An 11,994-nucleotide genomic window follows, 5' to 3' on the forward strand; every position below is an offset into this window, starting at 1 on the left:
AAGAGTTTTATTCAAAAGCAAGTTCGATGCTAGATGAGGCAACTTTAATGCTAAACAGAAGCAACTTTCATGCTAGATGAATTGCATCGTGTGTATACACATGAGTTTCTTGTTAAATGCAGTGGAGTTGCGTAAAAACACATTAAAAGTTGCTGTTTTTTTTTGTGATAATCGAGTGCAATTATGAAAACTATTTACGAATAACAGGCAACTGGGCATCAATGATAGGCAACTAAACATCAACCGTAGACAATTAATCATGCAGCTAAGCATCAAAATTGAGCAATTTTACAGTATTTGTAGGCAACTCAGCATCAACCATAGACGACTCAGCATTTTTAATAGGCAACTAGGCATCATTGTTTGGCAATTTCATAGTATTGATAGGCAATTAAGCATCAACCGCATGCAATTACTTTTACATAGCACTAAATGCGTCTCATGTTTTGTGTGACTTTTTCATTTTTTTAAAAATGAACCAAATATGTAGTCCAACTAGGTCAAAAAAATGTTTTCCTATAAATTTAAAGTTACCTTAATATCATCTAAAGTTGCCTAAAATAGTTTATCAAAATCTATCCACATGTGATTTACATTTAAAAAACTTGTTGTAAGAAACCAAGCCGTGAAAACGAATCTCATTTTTTACGTTCAATTTAAAAAATATAGCTTTTAAAAAACAAATCTAATTAATTATATTGAAGAAGCGAACCAGATTACACGTGTTCCCTTTAATGGACTTATGCAGATGGCCGGATGCCGGTTCCTTTTCTGGCATTTCTTAGCGGAGCGTCTCGATGCTGTTTTATTTTCTGTCAGGTGCGCTTGGGCTTTTCAAAGGGGAAACGTTTTTCGTCTGTGCGTCGGCCGAACGTTCGCTCAAACGTACGTGTGTCGTTGATCTTCTTTTTTATCCTGCAATCTTCTCTCCATCTCGATGGCTCCCGTTTGGTGCGACACATGGTCGAAGGGCCCATCATCTACGTGCCCCTGCGCTGTTACCGCCGCAGCGCTGGTCCCTACCCTCGTGGGCCTGTCCGGATCGCCAGTTCCTGTCATCGTCGACTGTCCGTATCGCCGGATCCAGCCTTCGCCGTCGTTCTCGTCGCCTACCGTCATGGCCGGGCGCGCATATACAAGTGTTACAAACATCATCCAAAATTGTTGCAACGGCTATTTGAAAAAGCTTCAAAACCAAAAATGAAAAAAGCTTCAACCAGGCATATGATAAGCTGCAAGTGGACATCTGCAACCGTTGACATAAAATGCTACAACCGTTGATTAAAAAAGCTGCAACCATACATATAAAAAGCTGCAAGCGATCATTGCCATGGCGGAATGCTGCAACCGTTGATTAAAAAAGCTGCAACCATACATATAAAAAGCTGCAAGCGATCATTGCCATGGCGGAATGCTGCAACCGTTGATTAAAAAAGTTGCAATCATACATATAAAATCTGCAAGCGATCATTGCCATGGCGGAATGCTGCACCCGTTGACATAAAATGCTATAACCGTTGATGAAAAAAGCCGCAACCAGACATACAAAACTGCAAACGGTCATTGTTATGACGGAATGCTGCAACTGTTGACATAAAATGCTATAACCGTTGATGAAAAAGCTGCAACGAAGGACCGATAAAGCGCTCGCGTTTGTTGGCTCTACAAGGATGACGCCGGCGACGAGGACATCCGGCAAGAGGGGGCGACGAGAGAAGGACCCCTCGACCGCCAGGGGGCATGGGGAAAGGGGAGGGGCGAGGGGAGCGTCGCTGCGCGCTGGACGATGATGAGTGGCGAGGCGCTCGTGTTCGTACTTCGAGGTTGAGAACAAGACAAGATCTGATGGTTCAAGGGGGTCCCTGATTCGACGGCTGTTGTGTGACCGGTGGACGCTGGCAACCAGCACTTCCCTTTTCAAAGGGCGTCGGTCACGGCGATATGGGACATCCCTTGCATGCATGCAGCTCCTGCCAGAATTTGGCAGAGGCCTTGGGCACCTGATGCATATGTGCATGCGTGTGATGGCTGATGCCATGCATGCAGATGCGCTGATGCAGGTCAGCTTGGCCGGTAGCACTTCACGTGGTGTGGTTGTACTACATGGCGCCGGGCCGCAGCCCAAGGGAGATACTGCCATGGTGGGTGTGGGTTCTGTCGCTGGCGAGCGCGGGCAAGTGGGTCGCTCCAAACGCCAAAAGCCCAGACCACCGGCAATCACATGGCAGTCGATTTGTATAGATTGATACCCGGAGAATCAGTGTGGATGAATGAAGGCAGCAAGGAGCTTTGCCGAAGAGCTCACTGCATGCATGATGCATGTGAGTATGTGACTCTTTTGCTTTGTTTAGTTTTTTATTTACAGCTAGCTCGCTGGTGGAGGTGGTACAAAAGGACTTTAGCCATGCTCACTGCCAGATTACCGGCTGAAAGTTGAAGGTTGACTTGACTTGACCGCATCTTTTCTATGGTGCGTGCGTGCAGCCGTAACAGTATTATAATATCTCCCTTATATATATATATATATATATATATATATATATATATATATATATATATATATATATATATATATGGCGACGTCGCCGGCTCCGGCGGGCGCAGAGGGACCTCCGCCGCTGCTGGCTCCTCCTCCGACCCGAGCTAGCCACCGTCGCCGACCTCTCCGCCCACGTCGCCGCCCGCTTCCCCTCCACAGCTCGTGCCCTTGCGCCCTAGATTTGCCTCGCTGCCGACCGTGCACCTCCGCCACGCCCCGCCGCCGACGGCCTTCCTCGCCGGATTAAGTGAGGGATATGTGGAAAAACATTTCAGATTTGCAAGAAAGCCCCTGCATTTGTAAAATTTTCAGTCGAAATCCTTTGTTGGATCTTATCCTCTTCCAGCCGCGTCGGAGCAGGAGAAGGTCAGTGGCGGCGCCCTTGTCGGCGGATTGGAGGAGATCCTCACCGACGGGGGTCACCGGCGTCGAGGTGGGAAGGTGAGGCCGCCGCCGCCGGCGGCCCCTCGCTCAGGTACGCCCCCTTCTCTCCTGACCCCATCTCCTCTCTCTCTCTCCCCTCTCTGGCACCTTCCGTTTGATCCATGCTGAGACCCGGCGAGATTTGTTTTCCTCCGAATACAGGGCCCCGTCCGAGAAGACGCGCGAGGCGACGGGAGGGCGCCTTGTCGCCGGTGACGCGAGGCCGAGGGGGCGGCATGCGGGTGCGAGGAGGGATGGCGTGCGGGCACAGGAGGATGAGGAGGCCGGGTCGAGAGGGGTGGCGTACGGGCGCAGGAGGATGTCGGCCGTCGGCTTCCGACGAGGAGGCGAGGGAGCTCGGGGATGTCCTGGCGGCGGCGACCTAGCAGGCAACCAGGCAGCCGGCGGCAGCGCAGGTATGTCCCTTCCCTCTTTCCACCTCATCTCGTCGCCCCCGACCTTGCCGGCATTTTGCGGCGAATAACCAACGACGCAGAGAAGGCGTGCAGATGGGCCGGCCCACTGAGAGGCAACGTGAGGTGTGTTTACATCGGTAAAAATCACAAAAACAGAAGTGAAGGAGCGAGGAATCAGGCACGTGACGTCATTTTTCACCACAAGTGTTGTTAGCTACTAGAGCAAGCCGCTACGTGTGAACTTACTATTGCCGGATATCCCCATTTAAATGTTATTCTCTACACACGTGTAGTGTTGCATATAGATTTTGAAAACTGAACACATTTTGGAGAACACAAAAAGAATTTTTGAGGAAACGTGAACAAAATTTGAAACTTCCAACAGATTCTGGAAATTTCGTCAATATTTCTAAAAACAAGAACAAAATTTGTGAAGGCGATTAGTAAAAAGTGTACTTTTTAACGTGTTTATTTTGAAAATGTGCAAGCAATTTCTGAATTTCTGAACACGTAATCAACAACAGGAATGTTTTTTTAATACGTGAACAACACTAGCAAAAGGGCCCGTGCGTTGCAACGGAAGAAAAAAAATACCACACGTTTTTAATCCTTTTATAATTATTTTGATTTATTAAAATAATAAGCTAACTAACTAATATAGTCAGTCCTATTTTACTTTGTTGAGAAATCAAGTCGTCCATTATTAATTTCATCAAATTATAAATCATGCTTAGTCGAAGAAAACGGGGTTACATCGCTAAGAAGTAATATAGGCACATGGCAAATTGACACTATGAACCACAACTAAGTGTTCCGTTTTAAAAAGAATCGATTGCTTCCTGATACTTCATATCTATATATGCAGTTTATTAAATTGCCGAATCGTAAAAAAGGCGGCAAGAAAGGGCATACGACCACCTCATCTAAGATAACCCGCTCTCACTGCACTGAGTGTAGAAGTGACTTGCCCCTCGATTCGCTAGCCAATTCCTCGCAATCCTCCTTCTCAATACCGTTTTTCCTCTTGTGAGCACTTGCTTTGCCCTTCCCCTTCGCTTTGGTATCAGCCCACTTCTTGCTCTTCTGCTTCGCCTGCTTCTCAGTGCGGAGAGCATCGGGTCCACAATAATATCTCAAGTGAATCTTCAGCTTCTCGGGGTAAAATTGTTTATTGCAGTACTCGCACCAAATCTTGGGTGGCATTATGTGCTTCCGGTAGTCCGCCTCAATGGTGGAGTAGGTGGTGACCACGAAGTCGAAGGTGTCGAAATCGTGCTTCTGAGAGCCCCGGCGAGCACCATGGTAGAGCAGCACGCGCGCGCTTCCTTTGGCCGTGGGCCGCTCGATCTCCTGCGCCCACTGGATGACGGCCACCACGGGGCAGATCACAAGGGTGCACCCTACCCGGTGCATCGGGAGGCCCAATGACGTGGACGGTGGCGATGACGAGCCGGGGGGACGTAGCTGGCGCGCGGTGAGGACGAGTGCGATGCCCTGGATGGTCTTCCCCATCCCCATCTCGTCCGCGAGGATGCCGCCGCGCGAAATCGAGGCCTCCTGCGCCAGCGCCCACGCGAGCCACTCCTTCTGGAAGCGCATCAGCTGGAGCAGCACCTTCGGGCCCGGTTCGGGGCCGGCTCCACGGTTGGCACCACCGCCGCCACCGAGGTGTTCGTCTCCTCCGACGCCCCGACGCCTTCGTCAAGCCACTTGGTATTAGCCTCCGCCCACTCTTCCCACGGCAGGGGCGGCCCGTCCTCGTCGCGCTTCCCCTTCTTCGTCTTCCGCCTCCACTTGGACTTGCGCGACCGTGGTGACAGCGCCGGACGCGACGCCACCGCCTCGATCACCACCGCAGGCGCAGGGGCGTCTTCATCGGAGGCAAACTCGTCGTCGTCGTCCCCCGCCTCGTCATCCTTACCGGCGACGAAGTCGGAGTCGGATGTGTTATCGGAGGGGATGCTCTCGTCGTGGTCGTCGCGCCGGCGGCGACGACTGCCGCCGGGGCCTACGGTGGGAGGCGGGGAGTCAGGCTTGAGGGGCGGGATTCAAGGGGTTCAGCGTAAGTGGGGGACTTACCAGATGCATTCCCGTTTCGGCGAGGCATCGCTCGGCGGCTGCGGCGACGACGCGGAGACAGAGGAAGCGCGAGAGGTGGAGTGGGTGTGGGGTGGGGTGGGTTGCTTCTCGTGATTTTTAAAGTCGGGAGGTTTGGGGGCGGCGGATTGTGTGGGGTTAAGTCGGTCATGGGGAGAGGAAATGGCGGAAGGAACAGCAGGGGCGGAAGGGCTGACCCGGTCAGCGGGGAGTTGTGCTCCGGAAGGAACTGTTGGATTGTGCTCCGGAAGGAACTACCGGGTTGTGTGTGTCGCGGGTTGAATAACAAAAATCATAGGGGTTTTTTCATAAAAATACCGCGGTGGGTTTTCCGACGAAATCAATAGCCGCTTTACTATTAGGTATAGATTGTTCAAAATTTTGAACAAATATATGAAAAATGGAACATTTCATGAAATTCTGAACAAAAATTATAACTACAAGCATTTTTATAATTTATGAAGAAAAATTGGAAAATTGAACTTTTCTTCAAATTCTGAACAAAAAGTTGGAACCACGAACATATTTAAAATTTGTGACCAAATTATGAAACCTTGAACATTTTCTAAACTGTCAGTTTGTTTCGAAACTGCAAACATTTTACTAATTCTGAACACATTTTAAAAGAACAGGAACTTTTTTTGAACTCGTGACCAAAATGTTATAATCGTGAACATTTTTTGAAATTCCAGGCCATGAGCACTTTTCTTTCCAGGCCTGGTGCATTTTGCGAAAGAGAACATTTTTTAATATTCCAGTCCTGGTGTATTTTCAAAAAGAGAACATTTTTTTATTTTCCAGGCCAAAAAATGTGAGAAAACCCAAGGGAAATAAATGGAAACATAAAAAAAAGAAATATAATAAGGAAAAACGTAAATAAAAATAAACAGGAAGAATAGAAACAGGGAAAAACAAAAACAAAAAATAACAGGAAAAAACCTGGTTGATGAACCTTCTAGTAATTTCCTAAAAACAGAAAAAATACCGGCCAGAAACCTGGAGAAGTTCCCAAAGTCAGGTTCACTGAAGTGATTACATCGGATCCGCCCAAGTAGATCTCTCGCTGATGTCCCTGTGCAAAAGGTGAACACCTTGCGGCGGCAGGGGGGAAACCCTATTTGACGCATCCTGCGTCAAATAGTCAGGGCTCCGCACACCCACCTGACAACACTTGGGCCAGCCCAGTTTCGCTTGCCGAAGGTTCCCAGCATCATTTGTTTCTTTTTTTTTCTGTTCCAGTTTTTTACTGTTCCTTTTTTCTTTGTTCGTTTTTCTGTTTCTGTTTCATTCTTTTCTTTCCTCCTTCTTTTTTTCTGTTTTCTGTTTCAAAAATGTCTTGGAATTTGAAAAAATGTTCCGGAATTCAAAAATTATTCCGGAATTTGAAAAGTGTACCGGAATTTTTCAAAAATGTTCCGTAATTTGAAAAAATGCTCCAGAATTTCTAAAAATGTTCCGGAATTTGATTTTTTTCGGAAATTTGAAATATGTTCCGGAATATTAAAAAATGTTTTGGAATGTTGAAAATGTTTCAGAATTTGAAAAAATATTCCGCGGTTTGTCAAAATTCTCCGAATTTGAAAAAATGTTCTGGAATTTGAAAAAATGTTCTGGACTTTGAAATAATATTCCGTAATTCGAAAAACGATTTTGTACATATTTTATAAAAATGTTCCTCTTTTTCAATTTTGTTCTAACAATTCAAAAAAGTATTAGTGCTTTAAAAATGTGTTCGTGCTTTCAAATTTGTTCAATACTTTTGAAAACTGTTCTCCTTTTCAAAATAAAAAATAAAAGGAAAAATAAAAAACGAACCAAAAAAATAAAAATAACAGAGAACGAAAGAGGTAACAGAAAAAAGAAATAAAACTGGGCTGGCCCATTGGAAGCGCCCCCCTGAGCGGCGGTGGGGCTGGTAGGAACTCCCGCGGCAGGGAGTCTCTGGCTCGCACACGGAGTCAAAAGCAAAAATAAATTTGAGTTTTAAGAACAATTGTCGAACATGGTCTTATTTTAACAAAATATAAAATAACCTTGGAAATAAAGAAACAGGAAAAAGAAAAAAAAGAAAAGAAGAAAGGAAAAATAAAAAAGGAACAGAAACACAAACATAAAAAAAGGTAAAAAAACAAAAAAAGGGTTCAAGGAACCTCCTAGATTTTATTTAAATCTAAACACTCTTTAATAATGCTCAATAATGTACATAGGAATACATTGAAGATCTAATGGGTTTAACATCCACACATGGCGCCCAAAATCCAGACCAAAGTCGTGCTTAGCGAGGCTATGTGCCTCAAGATTAGAAGCTCTACCCTCAAAGATGAAGGTGCACTCACTGAAGGTTCTTGGGTGTGAACAATCTACTTGACGATGCTTGCATACATCCCCCCTATTTGCTTCTTAATGTCCAAAACCACACCTTGGCAATCAAAGGCGGTCATGACATGTGACAACGCGAGGTGTGAAGCAAGGGCGAGCGCCTCACGGCATGCTAGAACTTCGAGTGTCGATGGGTCTCTCACCGCGGGTATTGTGATAGCTGACGAGCCAAGGTTGATTCCCGACGAGTCCCTACAGACTGCATTGAAAGAGCCTTCACTGCGGTTTCTTACGACCGCCCCATCCACCCTGATGTTAACAAATCCAGGTGGTGGTGGAATCCATCGTAACGGAGTATGTCATTGAACTGGCACAAAACGAGAAGCAGGCTTCTTCGGTTTGCTCTCTTCTAGTTCCGAGATGTACTTCATAATGAAATTATGTGTGGACAGTTGACTTTGGAGGATATTTTCATGTAAAGTTTGTCTCCTTAAGTACTAAAGTGCCCAACGAGTTCCTAAAACCTCATGGAAAGCGTATCCAGCAGAGTTAACAACCATCGTTTAGCCTCACGTTCCCTCGTACTATTTAAAGTGTCAAAGAGATCTGAATTATGTAACGCCCAAACGCATCGGGCGATAGTGCAATGGAGCAACAAATGTTGCCATGAGTCCTCAGAACCACAGAGGCCACAACTAGTGTTGGTCGACATATTTCTGTTGGGGAACGTCGCATGGGAAACAAAAATTTTCCTACGCGCACGAAGACCTATCATGGTGATGTCCATCTACGAGAGGGGATGAGTGATCTACGTACCCTTGTAGATCGTACAGCAGAAGCGATTAGAGATCGCGGTTGATGTAGTGGAACGTCCTCACGTCCCTCGATCCGTCCCGCGAACAATCCCGCGATCAGTCCCACGATCTAGTACCGAACGGACGGCACCTCCGCGTTCAGCACACGTACAGCTCGACGATGATCTCGGCCTTCTTGATCCAGCAAGAGAGACGGAGAGGTAGAAGAGTTCTCCGGCAGCGTGACGGCACTCCGGAGGTTGGTGATGATCTCGTCTCAACAGGGCTCCGCCCGAGCTCCGCAGAAACGCGATCTAGAGGAAAAACTATGGAGGTATGTGGTCGGGCTGCCGTGGAAAAATCGTCTCAAATCAGCCCTAATACCTCCGTATATATAGGTGGGAGGGAGGGGAGGAGGCAGCCTCAAAACCTAAAGGTTTGGCCGAAATTGGAGGTGGAGGAGTCCTACTCCAATCCTACTTGGAGTAGGATTCCACCTTCCCACTTGGAAACTCTTTCCACCTTGTGTTTTTTCCTTCTCAAACCTTATGGGCCTTAGTGGGAACTTATTCCAGCCCACTAGGGGCTGGTTTATCTCTTCCCATAGCCCATGAGACCCCTTGGGGCGTGACACCCCTCCCGATGGTCCCCGGCACCCCTCCCGGCACTCCCGGTACACTACCGATGAGCCCGAAACTTTTCCGGTAATGCACGGAAACCTTCCGGTAACCAAATGAGGTCATCCTATATATCAATCTTCGTTTCCGGACCATTCCGGAAACCCTCGTGACGTCCGTGATCTCATCCGGGACTCCGAACAACATTCGGTAACCAACCATATAACTCAAATACGCATAAAACAACGTCGAACCTTAAGTGTGCAGACCCTGCGGGTTCGAGAACTATGTAGACATGACCCGAGAGACTCCTCGGTCAATATCCAATAGCGGGACCTGGATGCCCATATTGGATCCTACATATTCTACGAAGATCTTATCGTTTGAACCTCAGTGCCAAGGATTCATATAATCCCGTATGTCATTCCCTTTGTCCTTCGGTATGTTACTTGCCCGAGATTCGATCGTTAGTATCCGCATACCTATTTCAATCTCGTTTACCGGCAAGTCTCTTTACTCGTTCCGTAATACAAGATCCCGTAACTTACACTAAGTTACATTGCTTGCAAGGCTTGTGTGTGATGTTGTATTACCGAGTGGGCCCCGAGATACCTCTCCGTCACACGGAGTGACAAATCCCAGTCTTGATCCATACTAACTCAACTAACACCTTCGGAGATACCTGTAGAGCATCTTTATAGTCACCCAGTTACGTTGCGACGTTTGATACACACAAAGCATTCCTCCGGTGTTAGTGAGTTATATGATCTCATGGTCATAGGAATAAATACTTGGCACGCAGAAAACAGTAGCAACAAAATGACACGATCAACATGCTACGTCTATTAGTTTGGGTCTAGTCCATCACATGATTCTCCTAATGATGTGATCCCGTTATCAAGTGACAACACTTGCCTATGGCCAGGAAACCTTGACCATCTTTGATCAACGAGCTAGTCAACTAGAGGCTTACTAGGGACAGTGTTTTGTCTATGTATCCACACAAGTATTGTGCTTCCAATCAATACAATTATAGCATGGATAATAAACGATTATCATGAACAAAGAAATATAATAATAACTAATTTATTATTGCCTCTAGGGCATATTTCCAACAGTCTCCCACTTGCACTAGAGTCAATAATCTAGTTCACATCACCATGTGATTCCAACGAATCCAACACCCATATAGTTATGGGGTCTGATCACGTCTTGCTCGTGAGAGAGGTTTTAGTCAATGGTTCTGAAACTTTCAGATCCGTGTGTTCTTTACAAATCTTTATGCCATCTTATAAATGCTGCTACTACGTGCTATTCGGGAATGCTCCAAATATCTACTCTACTATACGAATCCGTTTCACTACTCATAGTTATTCGGATTAGTGTCAAAGCTTGCATCAACGTAACCCTTTACGACGAACTCTTTAACCACCTCCATAATCGAGAAAAAATTCCTTAGTCCATTAGTTACTAAGGATAAATTTTGACCGCTGCTAGTGATTCAATCATGGATCACTCTCTGTACCTCTCAACATACTTTGAGTCAAGGCACACATCAGGTGCGGTACACAGCATGGCATACTTTAGATTCTACGGCTAAGGCATAGAAGACGACCTTCGTCTATTCTCTTTATTCTGCCGGGGTCGGGTTTTGAGTCTTACTCAAATTCACACCTCACAACGCAACCAAGAACTCCTTCTTTGCTGACCTATTTTGAACTCCTTTCAAAAACTTGTCAAGGCATGCATCTTGTTGAAACTTCCGTTAAGTGCTTTTCGATCTATCTCCATAGATCTTTGATGCTCAACGTTCAAGTAGCGTAATCCAGGTACTCCTTTGAAAACTTCTTTCAAAACAACCTTGTATGCTTTACAGAAATTCTACATTACTTCTGATCCACAATATGTCAACCACATATACCTATCAGAAATTCTATAGTGCTCCCACTCACTTCTTTGGAAATACAGGTTTCTCATAAACTTTGTAAAAAACCCAAAATCTTTGATCATCTCATCAAAGTGTATATTCCAACTCCGAGATGCTTGCACCAGTCCATTGAAGGATCACTGGAGCTTGCATACTTGCTAGTATCTTTAGGATCGACAAAACCTCATGGTTGTATCTCATACAATGTTTGCTCAAGGAAACCGTTGAGGAAACAATGTTTTGACATCCTACATGCAATATTTCATAAATAATGCAGCAACTACTAACATAATTCTAACAGACTTTCAGCATCGCTACGAGTGAGAAAGTCTCATCATAGTCAACTGTTTGATCTTGTCGGAAACATCTTTGCGACAAGTCGAGCTTTTCTTAATAGTGACTTATCACTATCATCGTCTGTCTTCCTTTTAAAGATCCATCTTTACTCAATAGTCCTATGACCATCAAGTAGTTCTTCCAAAGTCTACACTTTGGTTTCATACATGGATCCTCTCTCGGATTTCATGGCTTCCAGCCATTTGTCGGAACCCGGGCCCACCATCGTTTTCTCCATAACTCGTAGGTTCACTGTTGCTCAACAACATGACCTCCAAGACAGGGTTACCGTACTACTCTGCAGCAGTACGCGACCTTGTCGACCTACGAGGTTTTGTAGTAACTTGATTCGAAGCTCAATGATCATCATCATCAGCTTCCACTTCAATTGGTGTAGGCGCCACATGAACAACTTCCTGCGCCCTGCTACACACTGGTTGAAGTGATGGTTCAATGACCTCATCAAGTTCTACTACCCTCCCACTCAATTCTTTCAAGAGAAACCTTTCCTCGAGAAAGGATCCGT

General features: G+C 45.9%; 1 pseudogene; it reads right to left on the reverse strand.

Annotated features, from left to right (window-relative positions):
- Nucleotides 1–2,643: 2,643 nt before the first annotated feature.
- On the reverse strand, nucleotides 2,644–5,485 carry LOC123397071 (annotated as a pseudogene).
- Between the last annotated feature and the right edge of the window lie 6,509 nt (nucleotides 5,486–11,994).

The sequence above is a fragment of the Hordeum vulgare genome, chromosome 5H, assembly GCF_904849725.1.
Source record: "Hordeum vulgare subsp. vulgare chromosome 5H, MorexV3_pseudomolecules_assembly, whole genome shotgun sequence".
Lineage (NCBI taxonomy): Eukaryota > Viridiplantae > Streptophyta > Magnoliopsida > Poales > Poaceae > Hordeum > Hordeum vulgare.